Below are 19,902 nucleotides of genomic sequence, written 5' to 3' on the forward strand. Positions count from 1 at the left end.
TGAGGCAAGGGAAGTGGCTTGTATCTAAGAGAAAACCTCAAATGTAGTAGCAGAAACCACACAGGAAGAAACCGAAACAGCTTCATGAAAAGAAGGAAACAAACACCTCTCCTTTGTTCTGATTTGCTTTTCACACACAGAAAAAAAAGCCTTTCACTGCAGCCTTATCTCGACCTTCAAGATGCCTAAAACGGTGTATATAAAATAAAGAGATGAGTTAGTAGGTGTCCCAAAGGTGCCGGATCTTTTGTAATGTGCTGAGCCCGAAATAGACGTCTCTCAAGTGTCAGTGCAGAGAATTAAACCAGGCTCAGTCACCAGCTTTCGTTCCCTTTCAGGCGAGTCAAACAATCAAATCTGGTGTTTTGCTTGAACATTTGGACTAAAAGCTGTACCAGCAATACAGCGATTAATAGGGTTACATTAAAACCACAAAAAACAATCTATGTAACTGACAGGGATACATTAAAAATATATATATAAAATCAGATCTATGCAAAAGTCAGTAAAGCAGAAAGGAAACAACCAGCAGCAGTTGATTAAAATCTCAAAAGCTGAAATAACTTCTGCAAAATCCTAGTCCAGCATAAGTAACATTTTAGTGCATACCACAAGTTTTTTTGTTGGTTATTGGTCCAATCATATCTATATATACACATACACCTAAAATTATAATCAATACAAGTAAATTAATGGGTCAGCTCTTCACATTTAAACCCAGCAGTTGAATGGATGTACCTAATATAACCTGCAGGGGGCAGTAATGAAGTTCCAAGTTTGAAGACGTTTTACTTCCCATCCCAAGCTTTTTTTAATTCAAATTGTCAGGAATAGCTTCGAGTTCCAGGTTAGGATAGGAAGTGAAACGTCTTCAAACTTGGAAACAAAGTCCAGTGGATTGTTTTTAATTTCTTTTTTTTTTTTTTGGATGACTATGACCTGGATGACTGATAATCTTCACCAGCATAGTGCATGGGATATAGTGTTTACTCATCAAGCCAACCTCCCAAAAAGTCCAAAACTTTTTATGGATCTAGTTTAGCATGGAAGCTAATTGCTAGAAAAGCATTGGAAGAGAGCTGCTGTTGTTTTAATGTCTGAAAATCTCGTTGTTTAATCGCAAAAATGCGTGACGGCGGCTGCAGTGTGGTGGCTGACCTCTTAAGGAAGTTGGTCCGGCGTGGTGGTTCGCTTTGGCTGTACTGCAGAAACCTCTCCTAACACATGTGCACAAAGCATTGCCAATGATGCCAGTAGTCGTCTCTTCATCCCATTGATGAAATTTTGATTTCAGAAATGGGGGGACACAAGTATATTTAAATATAACTAACTTAAATGACGTGACCATCCAATCACAGACCCAATTCAGTGGCGCATCAGATGTTTGCAGAGTGAGCTTCTCAGGAGCGACAGCGGTGATAGCCAATCACGTAAGAAAATGTGGTGGGCCCATCAGGTGCTTGAGGGCGGTCTAAACTCAGGGAGGCGGGTTTCAGCTTGGGCTTCATAGGGGTGTAAATCACACACATGATGGCGATTTGATTCAGTGTCAATATCCTGACTCAAAGACTCGATTATTTTTGATACTCAAGAATACACTTCGATTCGATTAATTGGTTACTTTTTTTTTTACCCTAAAGGTTAGACAATGTTTCAAATTTGATATAAATCTATAAAAGCTGTAATATCGTTATGCTTGTTATTTGAGAAACAACAGCAATGAACAGTCGTAGCAAAGGTGTTCAGGAGCAAAAGGATAAAAAGAGACCGGAGGGAAAAAATAAAACATGAATTGATTCTCTTGCGGACGTGTCGAGGCATCGGATCGTCGGCTGTTGGATCGATGCATCGATACAAAACGATTATTATTCACACACCTAGGGCTGCAGTTTTCCGCTTGGTCCTAGTGCTCGACAAATGTCTGTGTACTGTAGCGTAACATTGTTTTTGGACAGTAAATCTGCAGGGGACAAAAACGGACGTTTGAAAAAGTGCAAAGGACATGTCCCCAACACCATGAAATTACGTCCATGCTGATCCCTGAATAAAACGAAACATAAAAGAAAGAACAAACAAAGATGTAAAGCCTTCTAAACACACATCATTTTTAAGCCATTCCAGTTTTGTTTTCCCACTTTTTAAGCAAAAGTAAGGTGGTACCTAGAAATCACTGCTTTACCAGGTGGGGAATCAAAAGGCTTTGAATCATCAAGATTAATACCAGACCAGAATACCAGACCTATCACCTAGGTGTTAACATTATCCATATAGTCACTAGATTCAATAGGGGGTCACAGGTTTAATAACTCCTCTTACTGTCCTCAAGGTTTCCATTTTCTTGCCATAGCATCAGTTTGGAAAATGGTTTACAAACACAAAAATTGACTGAGCATTTTTGGACTGTTGGAAACACAAGCTGAATATGCATTGACTGAAAACAAATATAAATGTCATCAAAATCTTTCTGCATAGCATTAATCTTTAGTAAAATATAACTCAGGGTCATGCACTGCAAGTCCATATCCGAGCTTCCAAATACTCTTTTTCCTTGTAGGGATAAGAAAAATATATATTTTGGATCAGTGTCGAACAAAGTCAGTCATACGAGGCAGTCATCAAGCCTCCTTTAAATCATTCAAGGGTGCACCACACCTGAATCACAACAGGAAAACATTTAATTTACCGGTAGATGTATTTATAACTTTCAGCGTACTGGTCCATAAATACCAGGTTTGGGCACCCCTGTTCCAAGTAACTAACAACGGCATGAGCTGAACCCATTTAGCAGCTGTCAAACTGACTAAATGATCGTCCTTTTTCCTATGATCCCAGAAAGCATTTTCCAGATGTTACACACCAACGGCAAAATAATCTATTAAATTCAACTCCTGCTCATAGTGTGAAGGAAAAACAAAGTTTGAATAAATGAAAATTTTGACACAGACCAGGCAAAATGTTTGAACTTTAGCTTGCCCTGTTTAAAGTAGAACAGTTTACCCGAACTACCCTATGAACTTCCACATATAAAAAAAAATCAATCAACTCTTCTGTCATGACCTAATGGACTAACTGTACTGTAGGTCATTGGGAATAATGAGCTTTAAAGCACAGCTGCAATGCGTTCTATCTTTGAATAGCTTTTCATGTATACCAATCTCTGTAGTTTCTTTTTAACTTCAGCTGTTTTATTCTTGCTCTCCTCACTAATCAACAAATTAACATCAGTTAATGCATTTATGGTCTGCTACTGTGGTCTTTTCAGTAATACAGTTTAATTTTTTTCCTCTTTAGAACACAATACTGTATTGGTATTTTATTTAGTTTACACAACAAAACCTTAAAAAAAAGAGCGTTCTCAGCTTTATGTTTCATATAATTATTGTATTTCATGACACTCAAGTTCTTAGTTTTTTTTTTGTTTTTTTTTACACTGTAATAAGCTGGGACTTAAGGTGATTATAGGACCTGGACACTGTTCAGCTTAAACTGCTAGTCAAAAAGCCAAAAACTAGATCTCCATTCGTTCAGTTAATGCAGCATACGTAAGGGCTACTAGTTCATGCAGACAACACTCTTCAGTGAGTAAGTTGTTACTGATAAACTTCTAAATGAGCTTGTGTCCAGTTTGGGATATTTAAAATTAAGTCTGAAAAAGCACTAATGTGCAAAAACTTTTTTTTTTTTAATTACAACATGTTAGCCATTCTTTTATGTTGCTACCACAGAGAGCTAAAACTTCAGTGTTTGCCTATTTGGCTTTTTTGCCGTTTTGTACACTAGGTTTTGGTCACTTTGTCGTCAACGTAGGTCATGTTTTGTCTAATTGTGCATGGAGCAAATTAGGGCTGAACAATACATCCAACCCTGATCCTAATATCAGCGTATGCAATCAAGGGAATGTTTGGATGCAATATTTGGGAGGAGGTAATATTTCCAGTATTATTGCAACTTTGCACGGCTAAAATACATTTGACTACCTGAATGGACTTTAACTTCTCTCAATGGCTGAGTATTTATTGGTGTGTGAGATGCTGGAGCTAATGAGTAGCATGGGAACAATGTGGAGAAGTAAAGAAAAGTGGCATATTAAAATCAGAGAGTAATTATAATCAATCCTGATAACATTGCTTACAGCATCTGTATTTTCATGAACTATTTTTGCTGAAGGCATAGGTCAACTTTACCCATTGACGGCCCTTCAGATACAAGGATGCAAGTTTGTTTGCATTATACACATCTAAACATTGTTGAAGACGAGCCATTTTGGAATGTTGGTAGCCATTTTTAAAACTAAGGGTATACATACTTTAAGGAAATTTAAAAAAAAAAAAAGGACATGCATCCTAAAGAGATGATTTCCAAATTAAAGGTTTATAAAAATAAAAATAAGATTTTCTCCCCCAAGAAAGTTGACTCTAAAATACCCCTCCAAACATTGGAGAGGTATTTTATTAATAGCCACAGAGGACAGGAAGGCCAAAAACAAAATTGTAAATGCGGTTAATAAGTTCAATATAATTGGGTTCTGTAGGGAAAAAAATAAAAAAGTATCAGTTGATTTGGCCTTTACAACACTGGAGATGAAGAAGTGATCCTGAATCTTTCAGCTGTGCATCGCTACTTTTTATAACTTAGCATGTTTTATTTAAGATAGTTTACAGTTTCATGCACTATTAGTCAAAATACTCGTACACTATATTAAGACATGAGATTTGATGACATCTTAAATTCTTAAACTAGGGTTGTCAAAAGTATCGATACTCAAAAAAGTATCGATACTGAAATGCTGTATCCGGATAAAATACTCGTTTTTAAAAGTATCGATACAGTGCTACCACCAGTGGCACCTAAACAGTCATTCATCTAAAGTGCAGAATAGTGGAAAATGCACTTTCTGAACACTGTGTGATTGAATAATTCTGTGCACTTTTCAGTTTCACACTTTTTTTTTGTAAGAGGTGCAGCTGCTGAGAATTATTTTTGTTTCTTAACTGGTTTGGCTAGTGTCATTGCTATGTGTGCAAAGCATAACCGAGGAAGGAACACTTAATTTTAATTTTGTAAGTTTTTTCATCAAGCTTGCTTAATATTGTGCACAGCATACAACCTTTATTGTACTTATTTATTGTACTTTATTTATGAATGAAAATATTTCTGTAGAATTTTGGAGTCTTTGTTTTTATCCTTGTGGTATCGAAAATGGTATCGAGTATCGAATATTTTCCTTAGTATCGGTATCGAGTTGAAAAGTTTAGTACCGTGACAACTAGGGCTGCAACAACGAATCGATAAAATCGATAAAAATCGACTTTTAAAAGCGTTGGCAACGAATTTAATCATCGATTAGTTGTGTCGCGCGATTAATGCGTCATCCGCCGCCGCCGTCATCCCGGGGAAGAAAAAAAAATATGGCGGAGCGAGTCAGCGCTGCAGTTGCAGTGTTGCCAACTCAGCGACTTTTCAGACCCCTCCAGCGACTATTTTTTTAAAAAGCGACTAGCGACAAATCTGGCGACTTTTTACGGTGTCACTGGCGGCTTTTGGAGACTCTTACGTGAAAGCATGTATCGTTCCTACTCTTGTCCTCCAACGGCATTTGCCTGCCGTGGGGCGCCTCCCCATCCCAACGCCTTTCTCCCTCTCCCTCAGGAATCCCTCCCAGCGCTGCAGTCCGAGCCGCAGGATTTTAGTGAGGAGTTTACCCTCAGCGTCCAGACTGCAAATGAAGCGCGCATGCCCCGGGATTGACGGCGCAAATTGATCACAATAATTAAAATAACCTGCCCTTTGTAAAGCGAAAAAAGTCGTAACATGCAACTTTTGTAAAAAACAAATGAACATGGCACGGAAGCACCACTGTTATGACGCAGCACCTGAAAAGAAAACACGTTGGAGCCTTCAATGGCAGTGAAGAGAGCTGATCAGCAGGATGAGTAACCATGTTTGTTTCATTTTAAAGTGGGGAAACGTAACGTTAGTTTCTCAGGTAGCTCATCTGATGCTTTCCTTACCTTGTTAGTAGGTTACAGACAGTGATAAGGTTGGCTTCTTATTTTACTTTTAATTTCATTTGAATTAGCTTAAGCAGCGTTTATATTTTCTTTATAAATAAATTAATTTGCAAATTATGAGGGCAATGCTTTTAAAGTTTAAATCTTCTGGCAAAGATAAAGTAAAGAAGATCCTGCAATTTATGGAAGTAAAGCAGAATAAAATCCAGCAAGATCAGTAATATGTCAATTAATTATATGCCACATTCCCATGTAAATATCTGTCTTTGGAGGATGTGTTTTTTAGCACCCCTAGTTCTCTCATTTTTATTCCAAATACAATTTATAATTTGAATCACAGGGCTATTTTTATCTCTATGGTTCAGTATTTTCTCAAGTAGCAACTTTAACTGCTATACTTTCCTGTCTTAAAAGGCAGAACTCTTCTAGTCTAAAAAAAACTAATTTGTTGAAATGGGGGGACCTATTGTTTGAACCCCTTAGGGGCTTTTAAAAACAAAAATGCCTGTCTCTTTTTGCGCTTTATGAAACAAAGTACCCTATATTTTGTGGATGTACAGCTACATTTCTCATGTAAGTTTGCGTAGTTTTAAAACAAACATTTATTTTTCATATTGCACCAGTACAGTTAATGAGAAACCTGTACTTGTGTGCTTGTTTGTTCTGTCTAAAATTTTTATTTTGGAATAAAGAGGTTAATATAAAAAAAATATTTTGTGTCCGATTCATCGATTAATCGAAAAAATAATCGGCCGATTCATCGATTTTCAAAATAATCGTTAGTTGCAGCCCTAGTGACAACCCTATCTTAAACTATAGGATCCAATCTGATGATGGACCAGCTGCTCTCACACACCAAACTTTAAAATACACGCAGCCACGAAAGTGTCGGCAAAAATGTCCTTCTACCTAATTCACCTTTCTCATTATCACAGACAGCAGGAAGAGCAGAGATGGAAAAATGTCTGTCACTAATTAAGTGAAGGGATAATATAAGTGTTCAAAGTTTGACTTGACCCAAATACCTGCAGCCAGGAGATATGAAGAGGGCCTGAAAGGTAAAATGACTCAAACTTATTCTATTGCTTTCCTTTACTAAGGCACTAATACTAAGAAATTTAGTGAGTCCAAAGAGGAAAATGGCTTCATTTAATAAAAGATTAGATAAATAGATCTCCTAATTAGGTTATATGCATCTTCCACACAATGATTAAAATTAGTAAAAGTTGTATTTTATTTTGACAAAATCAGTCAAATCTAAATCTGAAAAAATGTGAAGTATTTTTGCAAAAACATTGCGACATCCTGGCTATGCCTGGTAGATGATTTCTGTAAAGCATAAAGGTTTCAAAAGAGCACAGGCTTGCTCCTTGTATTTCATGAACCATCCCATAAACCTGGACACACAAGCCTTCAGGGTGTGTTTATTCGTTCAGCGAGGGAGGCCAGGAGGTCACTCCCAGTGGATCGAGCTTCCAGGTTACCATTCATGTAGAAAGAAACTCTGCACTCTAAGCACACAGCGCTCTTTCATCCTGTTTTCTCAAAGGTATCACTGTAACATTTCACCCACAGGTTTACTCTGGTTCCTCTCTGATTTACAGTCTACTCAGTCCCATCTACACCCTTTCCTCTTCCCATTTACATTGTTTGCTTCAGTTTTTAGGAAATGTTGAATTGTGAATGTTCTCAAATAATAAATAGACATATTGATCAATGGCATCAAGTGATCTCAGTATTTAAATAAAAGTTCTGTTCTTGCAGAGATGTCTTGTTACAGAGGTCACCTGCAGGTATACACTGCAAGGAAAAGATTGATGCATGGGTTTTTATTACTCATTAGGCATCCCCAAAAGAAAACAAGTAGAAGGAACGACTCTCTAAAGCAGGCCAGACCGAACTAATGAGTGAATACTGGGTTATAAGACAGAATGTTGAAGTTCAAAACCCTCCTGCTGGGTTTTCAGTCAGCGGGGTGGAGAGTTCATATTTCTGATGATGTGGCAGACGTCTCTAGTTTGCTGTACAGTTTTCCAACGCTTTAAAGAGCTCAGTTATCAATTGAGGGGTTCTGTTAACAGTGAGCATAACCAGACAAAAAACAAACTTCACTTGAATCTAAACAACCACCCAGAACTGTCACTTCAGGTGAGCGAGTATTATACTGGAAAAAATCCAATTCTAGATAAGTAATTTTTTCTTAAAATAAGTGCATTGTTCTTGAATTGAGAAGGTAAAAGAGACATTTTTCAAATTTACATTTAAAATAAGAAAACACAATTGCATTGTCTTATTCCAAGTGCTCTGCAGCACATTTTGGACAAAGAAAATCGGTGGTTTGAGAGGCACATAAAGGAAGCCATCTATGTTAAGGAAGAAAAACCAACCTTCAAAGGGGTCTTGGAGTGCAAAGCAGAGTTTACATTGTCATAAATGAATAATAATAGTTCAGTGGGTGAAATGGACATACAGAGAAGTTCAAACCCCATCAACACCTCCTTTCTCTGCAAATCTCACAATTCTAAACTTCCACCATAAAACGGGCGAATCCAAACAAAGCACCGAGTTGACATCAAGTTGGGTATGTTGCCTTATTTGGTTCTGGCCTGTACTTTTGTCAAGCCCCGAAATTGGCATACAGACCAGCCCACTGGTTCACGGCCCAAGAACATGAATAGAGGTAGATGTAAGACACCAGTTTAGCCGTTTGGCCTACAGTTAAGTTTACTTCTACAAGAATTACAAAGCAGGCAGTTTCTCTATTGAAAATGAGTTGCTGGGCCGCTGACTGGACCGGACCGGGCATTCGACCAAGCCATCAGCTCCGGGGCTGGTCCGGGAACCCCGGTGGACGGGGGCAAGGAGCCAGGCTGGGACGGAGCAACCAAACCCGACCCGGGGACGGTATGTTACCCAGCGCATGCTTCACCGCACCTGCCCAGTAAGGCATGCGGGAGGTAGCATGGGGTCACTGGTGTAGGGTCGGGTTCTGTCGCTTTGTCCCGGAGCGACAAGCCGCGGAGCTGAAGGCTTGGTTCAATGCCTGGTGTGTTTCGACTACGTGCTGCACTGTAGTCGACCAAAACCCCGACGATTTAGAAATTCCCCCCGGACATTTTTTTAGGGTTGAAAAGTAGGACATGTCCGGCAAAAAGAGAACGTCTGGTCACCCCACCATATCAACAATTTCATGTTTCAGTGAGTGAGTGCTTGCTGCTATGATGCGTCTTTGCTCGGCAGCTTCGCTCATTGTAAACCAACCAATCAGCGCACAGTACATCTAAATATTCATGAGCATACCATAAAAGGAAGCAAACCTGTCGTTTCATTCTGAGGCTTATAACCAGGCTTGCATTAGGGCTCATAGAACAGCAAATATGCCATTTTCAGTCCAACCAATGATACACACCATATTCAGAGACCTTAGGGACCAGTACCAAATACAGATTTCAGCATTTGAGAACCTACAATGCAGCAATTGAGTTAATCTCTTTCCACATCATCGCAGCCCCAGCCTCAGCCAGGCCAAATTTTAACGACCGACCTTTCAGATACATAGACGGCTATGGGGCATTGCAGGCAAACAAAAGAAGCCAAACAACCCCTGTTCCAAAGGGGTGGACCCATTTGTCCGCTCCATTTTGGACTTTTCTTCCAATGACCAGACTTGAATTTAACTTGAGCCAGTTCACTTAGAGACTAGTTAATGTAAACAGAAGTTTAAGCTTAAAACACAGAACAACTATTTATTTCACTGTAAACTTTTGACTAGACTAGAACAAGACATTTCAGTCTTATAGGTTGATCTCAAAAGAGAACTTTAGCCCTGATCTTTAAAATGTCCTGAACCCAAATGAGATGCAAAGACCCACGCACTATTCCTCTGGCTTGTTGAAGTCTCTTGTTGTGTATGGGTTATATACTTGGCCATTTGAATCATGATGAGTGTGCTTGTGTAATTTCTTTGAAACGAGTTTCAGGACCGAATGGTAGATGCTTGGAAGCAATGGCTTTTCCCTTTTAAAAAAGATGGCTTCCTTCATCCCTCTTTCAAGCAATCTGTTCTCTTTGAAACACAATTTTAGAGAAATTACACAAGCACATGCATCAGGATTCAAATAGCCAAACATATAGATTGTTTGCTAGATCTGACCCATTTAACACAGAAATGCTTCCTGCGCCAAACAGCGCAGGAACTTCCTCTGCGATAAACCAGATTTCTACCCATACCATCATTCACTACAATTACCGGCAACAATTTTCGCATGTTGCTAAAATAAATTAACTTAATTCTGCTGTTTTGCCTGTGTGAGGGTGGCTTGTATTTTCTTTCTCTTTAAGACACTGCAGCATTGTGTCTAATAGCATGAATCCACAGATCCAATCAGAGGGGTAAACAAAGAAAATGGCGGATGAGGTCAGTGAAGAAGCGTTTAACACACCTGTAACCGAAATCACATCAGTTAACCCTGTGAAGCTGAGAGACAGCAGAGATTAAGCTGAGCGAACAGAAACTGTGGGTATTATCCAAAGTAACACATCCAACCTCCACCACCTACAGCACAACCACACTGTTGAGTTCAAAGATGTGCAAAAGGCTCCATTATCTTTGTGCAAAAATGTTTGCAAGAGAGACATTATTCTCCTATTCGATGAGACATCGAACAATTGAAAGTAATGTGTACTGTGTGATGTGATTTCTTCAATAAATGAATTATAGATACCTCAGTTGCATTTCCTGCACATGCCATTATTTCTGACAGAGGAGCAGGAGCATACTGTGCATTTATCGTTATCGAGGTAAAACTGCCCAATTTATCGTGATATTGATTTGAGGTCATATCGCCCAGCCCTACTTCCACAGTAAATGAAGGAAAATGGGCTAAGAGGTTACAGATACATCAGCGTTGAACTACTGAGGTGTCAGTCTGCTTATCAAACAATGTTTTAGTTGTGAAAGGTCAAATAAAAAGATTTCTTTCAGCAAAAATGTACATAATGTCTCTTTAATACATTAGACAATAAAATTCAAGACTTTTCAAATCATACTTATTCTTACAAATCTGTGACAGTCGACATCTAACAGCTGTTCATCCAGCAGGATGCTTTACTACGTTATGCCTGGCAGCTTTAGCTGCACCACTAAAACGCCACTGATTCCTGACAGTAAGAATGGAGTGTTTGTACGGCAGCACAAATGGCCCAAATAGGGTGTGATCTGAAAGTGTCTAAACTTAAACAACAGGGTAATTAAAATTATCTGAGAAATAAAGGTATAAGCACATTCAGAACTGAAATATGAATCATTAAATGTGGCATGTTTTGTACTTTGAAAGATGAACCTCGTTCCACCTGGTACAGGCCTCCAGGGTTTACACTTTATTCAGTTATCTAATGACCGTAGAGCAGAGCAACATCCAGGTTTAGCTTAGACCTCGTGTTATTACTTATGCATGGGTTCCCTTTTGCAATCTGGTAAAAGGTTTTGAGTGATGCATAAATTCCTTTTGTGCCCAACATTTCCCCAGTTTATGGCTCATCAGCATGGATGGCGTGTAAACAAAATACAAGTTTCTGTGTATATTCAGAACCATAAGGCACAAACCTGTGAAAGACTAGATCTTATGATGAAAAAACAAAAGCTGAAGTCACTAATTTACAATAGTAGGATCAAAGACAAACGTTCACCCACTTTGAGAATAAAACCAACACTAAGAGAAGCTTCAGAAAGTGGCAGCTGGTGTGTGAGGACTAAAATCAGTCAGCTTCACAGAAGAAGTCTGCAGACAAATGATATCCTTTCCTTCCCACTCTGCATGGATTATGTCAGGGAGGATATACAACAGTTACCAATCAGGCATAATATCATAAGCATAAGACAATAAACAGCAGATTCTATGATGCATGCGTCCGTCAGTAGATGGGCTAGTGTAGCTCAGGGTACTGAAGATATAATGAAGGTTCTGATCAGAAGGTTTTAAGGGCTGGTTATACTCCCCGCAGGAGTGTGTCGCAGGTATGATGCAGACATTTTTGATTTATGCTCAATATTGAAGCGTGGTCTGTACTATGTTATTCAACGCCACAACGAAAGAGGGACAATCACCAACTAGCTGTGGGTCTAGATACGGCCTAGGCGGTTAGGAAGTGGGGGCAAGTTTGTGCGACAACGGAGGGACATGAGGGCGACAAAGAGTGGGGATCCAGGTGGAAAAAGGGTCCCAGTGTTCTCGCGCATCTCGCCGGTATGGTACCAAACAGGAAATATGCATAGTGTAGAGCCTATGTAGATTTGACCAATCAGAGCCCTCCTGTCCGAGGTCACCTACAGTTTTGGAGAGGTGCAGCAGAGTGTCTGAGGAATGGGCGGGGGCGTATCTGCGTTCACTGAGACACGCGCAGACGACTTGTTTTCTGAGTATAAACCAGCCTTTAGAATCCACTGTGGATTGTAGTTAGATTTGGACCTAGTCTGAGCAATCATGTTTATTATGACAGCAGAGTCAGGTGCATGGGCACTAGGGGTGTGCAAAATAATCGTCATGATGATGCATCGTGATTCTAATTTTCATGATCTACTGCATCGATTCTTGACGCCAAGTATCGATTATTAATTTTAAAAAATGAGTAAATAAAATTGCATGAATGGTTGGTGAACATCAGCCAAAAACAAGTGTAATACAACTTCCAGTCCAGTAGATGTCACTGCTGATGTGTTGATGCACACTGCCTTGTGTCACAAGCATTTCTACTGCGTTGTGTCATTCAAAAACAAAACATGGAGGAGAAAATATTGCAATGCATCGCAATAATTCAAGTATCGTGATGCATCGTGATAGAATCGCATCGTGGCCTGTGAATCGTGATTCGAATCGAATCGTGACTCCTTTGGCAATACCCACCCCTAATGGGCACGCCTTACCTGGAGGAAAACTTTGCAATAGAATACATAATGGGAACAAGTCAAGCCAATAACACAGTCTAGGAAATGTTTGGCTTACAAAACTTTGGATTTTATTTATAAAAATACTACTCCACCTAGACCCACCTTTGAAAAAGTTGTAATCAGCTGTGTTTTCTACGACCTTGTGTAGTTTAGTGTTGTCAGCTTGTTATTGTGTCAGAACAGCATACGATGTCAGATCAGCATATATTGTTCTAACACACATGCGCAACAGAGAATTGTTGCCACACTGAATTTTAGCAGCAGTGTACCGACCAGCAAACATGTCTTATTTTAACTTTTAAAAGGGAAAATCAGCTTTAATTATACTGTTATTTCTAGGATGTTGAAATGGCCAGACATAATTTGAGGTTTCGGGGATGTTGAGAGAAGAAGCCTCTATAGATAAAATCATATCAGTAAATTTAAAATAAGTTACTTTAGTAGTAAAATAAATGCAGGATTTTAAATTTCGTTACATGTTGTTTTTAATTTTAAAATCGTAGAAAACATTGGCTGTGGTTTATATTGTGATTCTGGATTAATTCAGATAGTTAGATTTAAAAAAACTAAGCGTATGCTGATCTGACAGTGTATGCTGTTCTGACACGGCCAGAATGGTGGAAAAGCTGCACAGAGAATAAAAGCTGCAGACATTGAGATGAGCATAAGATTTTCCAACTGGATTACACGTGCCTCAAGCACAACCCAACCTTAAGTGACCTAAAATAATGTTTACCATGATATGCTTGAAAAGGAAAATAACATCCATGTTATAAGCTGCTGTATGGAACTTCAAAATATTTGGTCCATGTGGATTTAGTGTTCCCCTAGATGTATAGCATGTCGTTTTGTCTGTCTTCCTGACTTTTTCTTATATTTTTGGAAAGTGACCAAAGGGAAATACATTTTATTTACTTCATGCACACTTGATTTACAAGAAAAGCAGAGTTTTCAAAAAAATATCAGAAGTATCACAGAAGGTATTAAGGTATCATTAGTACATGAGTGTGATATGTTTAGAGGCATCACAGGGACGTTCATCTCTGGTGATCCTTGTTTTAGACATTTCCTTGTTGTCCCAAATGTTAGGGGATCATTTTTATTTGAATCGGGTGTGTTGAATTAGGGACATTTAAACCAGACTTGCGAATTACCAAAGAATAGTAAAGGTTTTATATAGGGCTGAAACTATTAATCGGATGAATCATGATTAATCAATTATTGAAATAATCGTCAAGTCATTTAGTAACCGATTAATCGTTAACTGGAGAATAGAGAGTCTAATTTGTAGCTTTAGTTGAGCAATGCATCTTGAATGGCAATTATACCAAAATTGCTAAAAAAAAAAAATTAAGCATTTTGCATTTAAGAAAAAAATAAAAATAAAAAATTTTGCATCTGTCAGTGTGCTCTATTGAGAACTCCTTAAATGAAAACGTTTTAGTTTCACCTTATTTAATTTCATAATTTCATTAGGGACCTTTGGCTATCTGATTATTAATCGATTACTCAAAAAATTAATCAACAGTTTAATCGATTTGCAAAATAATCATTAGTTGCAGCACTAGTTCTATATCTAATTAGTTGTTTGTGACAGAAAATGTGTTGTATGCAGCCAGTAAGCATAAGGAAAGAATCAGGGAGGGACTGAGCAGCAGTTGCCAGGGCCACAGTGGGTTCTGCAAATCAAGGCATGTAAGAATGAGCATGGAAAACACAAGGCAGCAAAGTTGATACTCTACAGACCTTTAAATATGGAAAAAGAGTTATCCTTGAATCGTAAAATATTGCCATGGTTTTAGATCAAATCAAATAAAAGAAAATAATCTAATCCTTTTTCTCCTATGGTTGTCAGTACAGTATAACAAAAAATAATGTGCTGAGGGAGGTCTTAAGCCGTTTAGTCAAAGACGGTGCCCCTCTCTGCCCCCTGACAAAACAAAATCCAGAGAAGCCACTGCATCTAAATGTGGAGATGTATGGATGAGGGATCACGGACTATTTTTGGATTAAGAAATTTAATAGCAGACCAAGGAGAACTGGTTTTTCTTTTCTTCATCAGGGTTATTCAAAAAATCAACCAAAATGGGAAAAAAATACAAAGTCTAGTGGATTGTTTTTTTTTTTCTTTTTTGGAATGAAAAAAAAATAAATAAAAAAAATAGCGCAGCTTTTAGAGGTCCAAAACCAGCCATCAAAGGTAGCCTAACTCAAATCATCACCCACAGAGCCTCTTTATCGAATTGGCTGTAATTCGGTCCCAGTAGGCATGGGCGGTTCTAGACAGGGGCCAACAGGGGCTGGTATCCCTTTAGATCCTGTCTTGGCCCCTGTTCTAAAGACATAATACTAAAAGAAATTCTTATGATGGTATGCGCTGGAACAGACATCTTATCTTTAAAAAAAATCTGTTTTACTAATTATTTAAAACAATAAGACGACAGCTTCAATGGTATTGCGATAGGATCATCTATGTATAACATTTTCATCTCCTAAATGTTTTTTTCAAAACAAAAACAAATACTTTCCTTTTTACAGCTGAAATTATCTGTTTTTTTTAGTTCTTTAACTTTAACTTAAATTAAGTTTTCATCTGCTAATTTTTTTTTTAAACAAATGAAAAATAATTTTTACAGCTGAATTGATCAGTTTTCTCCCGTTCTAATTCAGAATTTTATAGAAACACTGTCATTTTTAACTTAAATTAAGTCAAAAATATGTAAAATTCCTAAATTCTGAATGCATATTGACCTGATAAGAACAGAATTGTGATTAAACCTAATTGAATAGAAATGTCACTTCAGGCAGCTCTCTTAATATATTTCACCCCTTGCCCTGTTTTCTATTATTTCATGCTTTTCTGTGCCCCCATGAAAAGAGATAGGATCCCAGTTTTCATTAGCTAAATTTTTTTTCAAAACAAATAGTCTAACTTTTACAGACTAATTTATCCTTTTTTTTAGTTCTCATTCTGATTTTATAAAAAAAAAACTATATTTTTTGCTTAAATTAAGTTAGAAATATGAAAAATGTATAAGTTCTGAATGTATATTGACCCAACGTTCCAAATAATAGCTTTATTTGATCTTTTAGATATTTATGTAGCAACTGGATTTTGATTTTAACGATACTCCAAATGAACATTTTCAAGCCAAATATAAATATTTTCAGTTGGAAGACATATCATTTTAATTGAACCTAATTGAATGTAAATGTTTTGTTTTACTTCAATGCAGCCCTCTTAATATATTAGAATCCCTTGCCCTGTTTTCTCTATTATTTCATGCTTTTCTGCGCCCCATAAAAAAATACAACACCGGCCCCGTCCTGGCCCCCTCATACATTTGGTCTAGGACCGCCACTGCCAGCAGGGGCAGCAGGAGGAAAAACTTCACCTACAGAGAAACGAACCAATAAATGGCCTCATCTCCCTGAATGCAGCCAATCAGCGGCTGCTTATTTATCTCGCGCCGGCGGCGGAGAGATTTTCAGGTGTAGCAGCGCTGCTGGAACCGTATTCAGGACCGAGGTTTACGTCCAAAATCCTAACGAGTGCCTGGATAGGGTTTCCATGACTGACAGTAAAAAAAATAAAAATAAAGGCTTAATAAAAAAAATTATGTAAGCTCCCCTTAATCTCACGATTTAAAACTTCCCATAAATGGAATATTCGGCTTTAAATAATAAAAGGGGGAAACAGTTCAAAAGAAGCGGAATCTAAATTGCGCAATTGGCGGGGGGCGTAACTCCCCCTCTCTCCAAAAGTTGCAAAAAACGCCTAAAACATGAATTCTTCTCTGAACTACTCAAACAACGCAATGACACCAAATACAGAAAGTTTCTATAATTAAAAAAAAAACAAAAAAAAAACGCCCAAAGAAGTTTATAGAGATAATAAAAGCCAGAGGAACCGGTGTTGTAATGAAGCAGAGTTTAGTGATTAGGAGCGGAGCCTCCAGCATCCTATTACCGAGGCTACTCTGTTGCATAACGTCTGCTGACACCTGAGAGACAAGCGACACCACCTGGGATTAAAGCTGCGCTCCCCCCGTTAGAAAGCCGGTCAGACACCGAGGCGGGAAAAAAAACCCACATCCAAACCCGCCGCCACTAAAACAGGCAGCGGTTACATTCTGCCAAACAACTTGTAAAAACCTCAAAGAACAAACATTGAATCCCCGCTCATATCAGCGGCGGTAAGCAGATCAAACTCACCTCTACACGCCAACCGGCTCCGCGGAGGATGGAAGGCGCTGTCACCCCCTCCTGCTGCTTTATTCTTTCCTCGGCGGGTAAAAATAGAGCCTTCGCTTTCCCGTTAGAACCCCCCGCCCCCCCGCGCTGTTTACTGGATGAGGAGCGCTGACGAGAGCTCAGTGACAGCACGGCCGCTCTAATTCCTCTACCCGTTTCCCAAGACAGCAGAGGAGGCAGGCAATATGGCTGACAAACTCACCGCTGAGGCGTGGTGAGCTCAGTCTTGCAGATTCACCCTCCCTCCCTCTACCCGGTGGCTCAAACTGCAGGTCTGCTGGCTGTAAACTAGGGGCTGCAAACTTTCTCATACCCAATAAGGACAGACTTACACCTAACTGGCCCCTCTGCTAAATGCAGGGGCGCTGCCAGGAATTTGTGGCCCCATGAAACACATTAATACCCCCCCCCCCAAAAAAAAATGTATGCAGGCTTTAAAACTGCTGTAAAGATGCACTGTAGAGTATCATTTACATGTTCAATGTAATTTTTAATTTCTACAAACGAAAATTATCAGAACAAGAAACCGTTAGATATATGTTAAATAAAACCTTTAAAAAAAACTTGAATGGTGAATTTATTCATGCTTTGTTTCCCTTTCCCTCAATCAAGGGTCTTTAGAATCTTCCTAGCTTGTCCCCCTAATACGGCGCCCCTGGCTACATTTATTTTGAAGAAAATAACCCTTTTATTTTATGAAATTTGTAACTCTTTACTTAAGTTTTGAGTGAATCACTATATAAACTTTAATAATTGTCCTATTTGGTAATCATTCAGAAGTGTGCAGCTTTTTTGTTTCAGATGAGGTGGAGGAGGTGTAGTTAATAGCACTCTAGAATTAGGCATAATCCCCTAATATCAGTGATCATATCCAGGGTGGTATAAACATGGGCGGTTCTAGACAGGAGCCAACGGGGGCCAGTGCCCCTGTAGATCATGTCCTGGCCCCTGTTCTGAAGACATTATACTCAAAGAAATTCTTATGATAATATGCGCTCGAATCGACATGGTTACTGATAGGTCCTTTGGATCTATACCACTTTTTTTCTTTAAAAATTTCTGTTTTACTAATTATTTAAAAACAATAAGGTGATAGCTTCAGTGGTTTTGGGATAGGATCCCAGTGCTAAATGTTTTTTTTCATTCCAAATAATAGCTTTATATGATCTTTTAGATATTTATATAGCTACTAGATTTTTGCGACTCTGAGCAGCCGTTCCAAACAATCCGTCCTCTTTATTTGTAGACTTTCTCTTGGCTGCACTGCTTCCATTCATATATATTTTTGCCCAATCAGATTTCAGCATAAGTGTGTTGCTATGTCAATCAAATCTGCCCAGGGCCTTCAGAATTTGCAGTCCTGGCTGATGTTACCTTAACAATATTGAAGAATATTTTCTTCAATCAATCAATCACACTTTTGTTTATTAGATGTTTGAGATCAGCCTGTTTTCCAGCCTGTTTTCCAGTGTTTGATACTGTTAATCAAACGATTAACAGTATCAAACACTGCACTGAGGTCCAATAAAACCAGCGCTGTGAATCTTCCAGAGTCGGAGAACTGGCCTAACTTTCTGAAGGACTGGTGTGGACCACCAACTTTGGGCATGGTGGGGACAGTCCCCACCAATAATTTCCACTTTTTTCCCCCTTTCCGCTGATTTGCTTCAGCCAGCAGTAACTAGGGTTGATTGCAGCTGTCTGTGTTCAGAGAGTTTTCAGTCCGTGTTTTCTCCTCGCTCTGCCGCTGCTCTCGATTCCCACCTTTAGGTGAAATATCATCAGATCTGTCGCTTTGGGACGTTCACTGCGTACAGAGTAGCTACAAGGATGAGAAGAGATACCTGATATAGCAAGCCAGTTTAACATACAGGCTATTTAATCTGACCCTTTATGGCAAGCCTTTTAACATAAATTCGCAGCAGCACTCAGTGAATTTTAACTGGCAGCTACTCCGATGTTTAAAAAAAAGTTAGGAGACTGGTTGGTTAAAAAAATCAGAGATGCCACCGAAAAATCCATTAATTACACATACAGACCTTTTTCAGCTAAAACTGGCAGCAGATTGTACATTTATAAGAGTTAAAAAAGCTTGGCTTCTAGGGACCATACTTAGAGTTGCAAAGTCTTTGCAGCTCTTTTTAATGAGTTTATCAGCTTGTGTGATAGAAAGGTTTGTTAACCTGTCGACTTTGGCAAATAAGGCATGGACATTGTTGATGTTTTTGTTGATAATCTCAGAGAAGAAAGATTCTCTTGCATCTTTTAGTGGTAAATTAAATGTGTAAGATTTCTCTTTATAGATTTCATTGTGGACTTTGAGTCCTTTCTGTCTTCACATCTGTTCGGTTTTTAATTTCTCACTGCTGGAGCATTTCCGCATAGAGGTTTAATCTTCCCAGAGACAACTTTCACTTTAACTGGAGTAATGGAATCAATGATGCCTGCAACTTTAGAAAGAAAATGATCAACCAGCTCTTCTACTGAGTTACAGGGTAGACTGGAAGAGGAAGGGTAAATCTGGGTAAAGTTTTTGTTGTACTGTCCATGACAAACACCTTCTTATAACATTTCTTTTGGTAATTAAAGCAGTTGGAAAAGGGTTTAAAAGTTAACAGAAAAAAATGGTCTGATAGGGCGACATCAGTTACAGAAATATTAGAAATATTTAGACCTTTATTAATGACCAGG

General features: G+C 38.6%; 1 protein-coding gene across 1 annotated transcript in view; it reads right to left on the reverse strand.

Annotated features, from left to right (window-relative positions):
- The window catches only part of LOC119794900 (radixin), a 75,125-nt gene extending 57,727 nt beyond the window's left edge, over nt 1-17,398 (reverse strand). Inside the window, exon 1 of the mRNA XM_038302666.1 lies at nt 17,173-17,398. The gene's annotated coding sequence lies outside the window, so the exon portion shown is untranslated. The remainder of the gene's footprint in view (nt 1-17,172) is intronic.
- Nucleotides 17,399-19,902: the final 2,504 nt, after the last annotated feature.

This window comes from Cyprinodon tularosa, unplaced genomic scaffold (assembly GCF_016077235.1).
Source record: "Cyprinodon tularosa strain WSP-4 unplaced genomic scaffold, ASM1607723v1 ctg497, whole genome shotgun sequence".
NCBI lineage: Eukaryota > Metazoa > Chordata > Actinopteri > Cyprinodontiformes > Cyprinodontidae > Cyprinodon > Cyprinodon tularosa.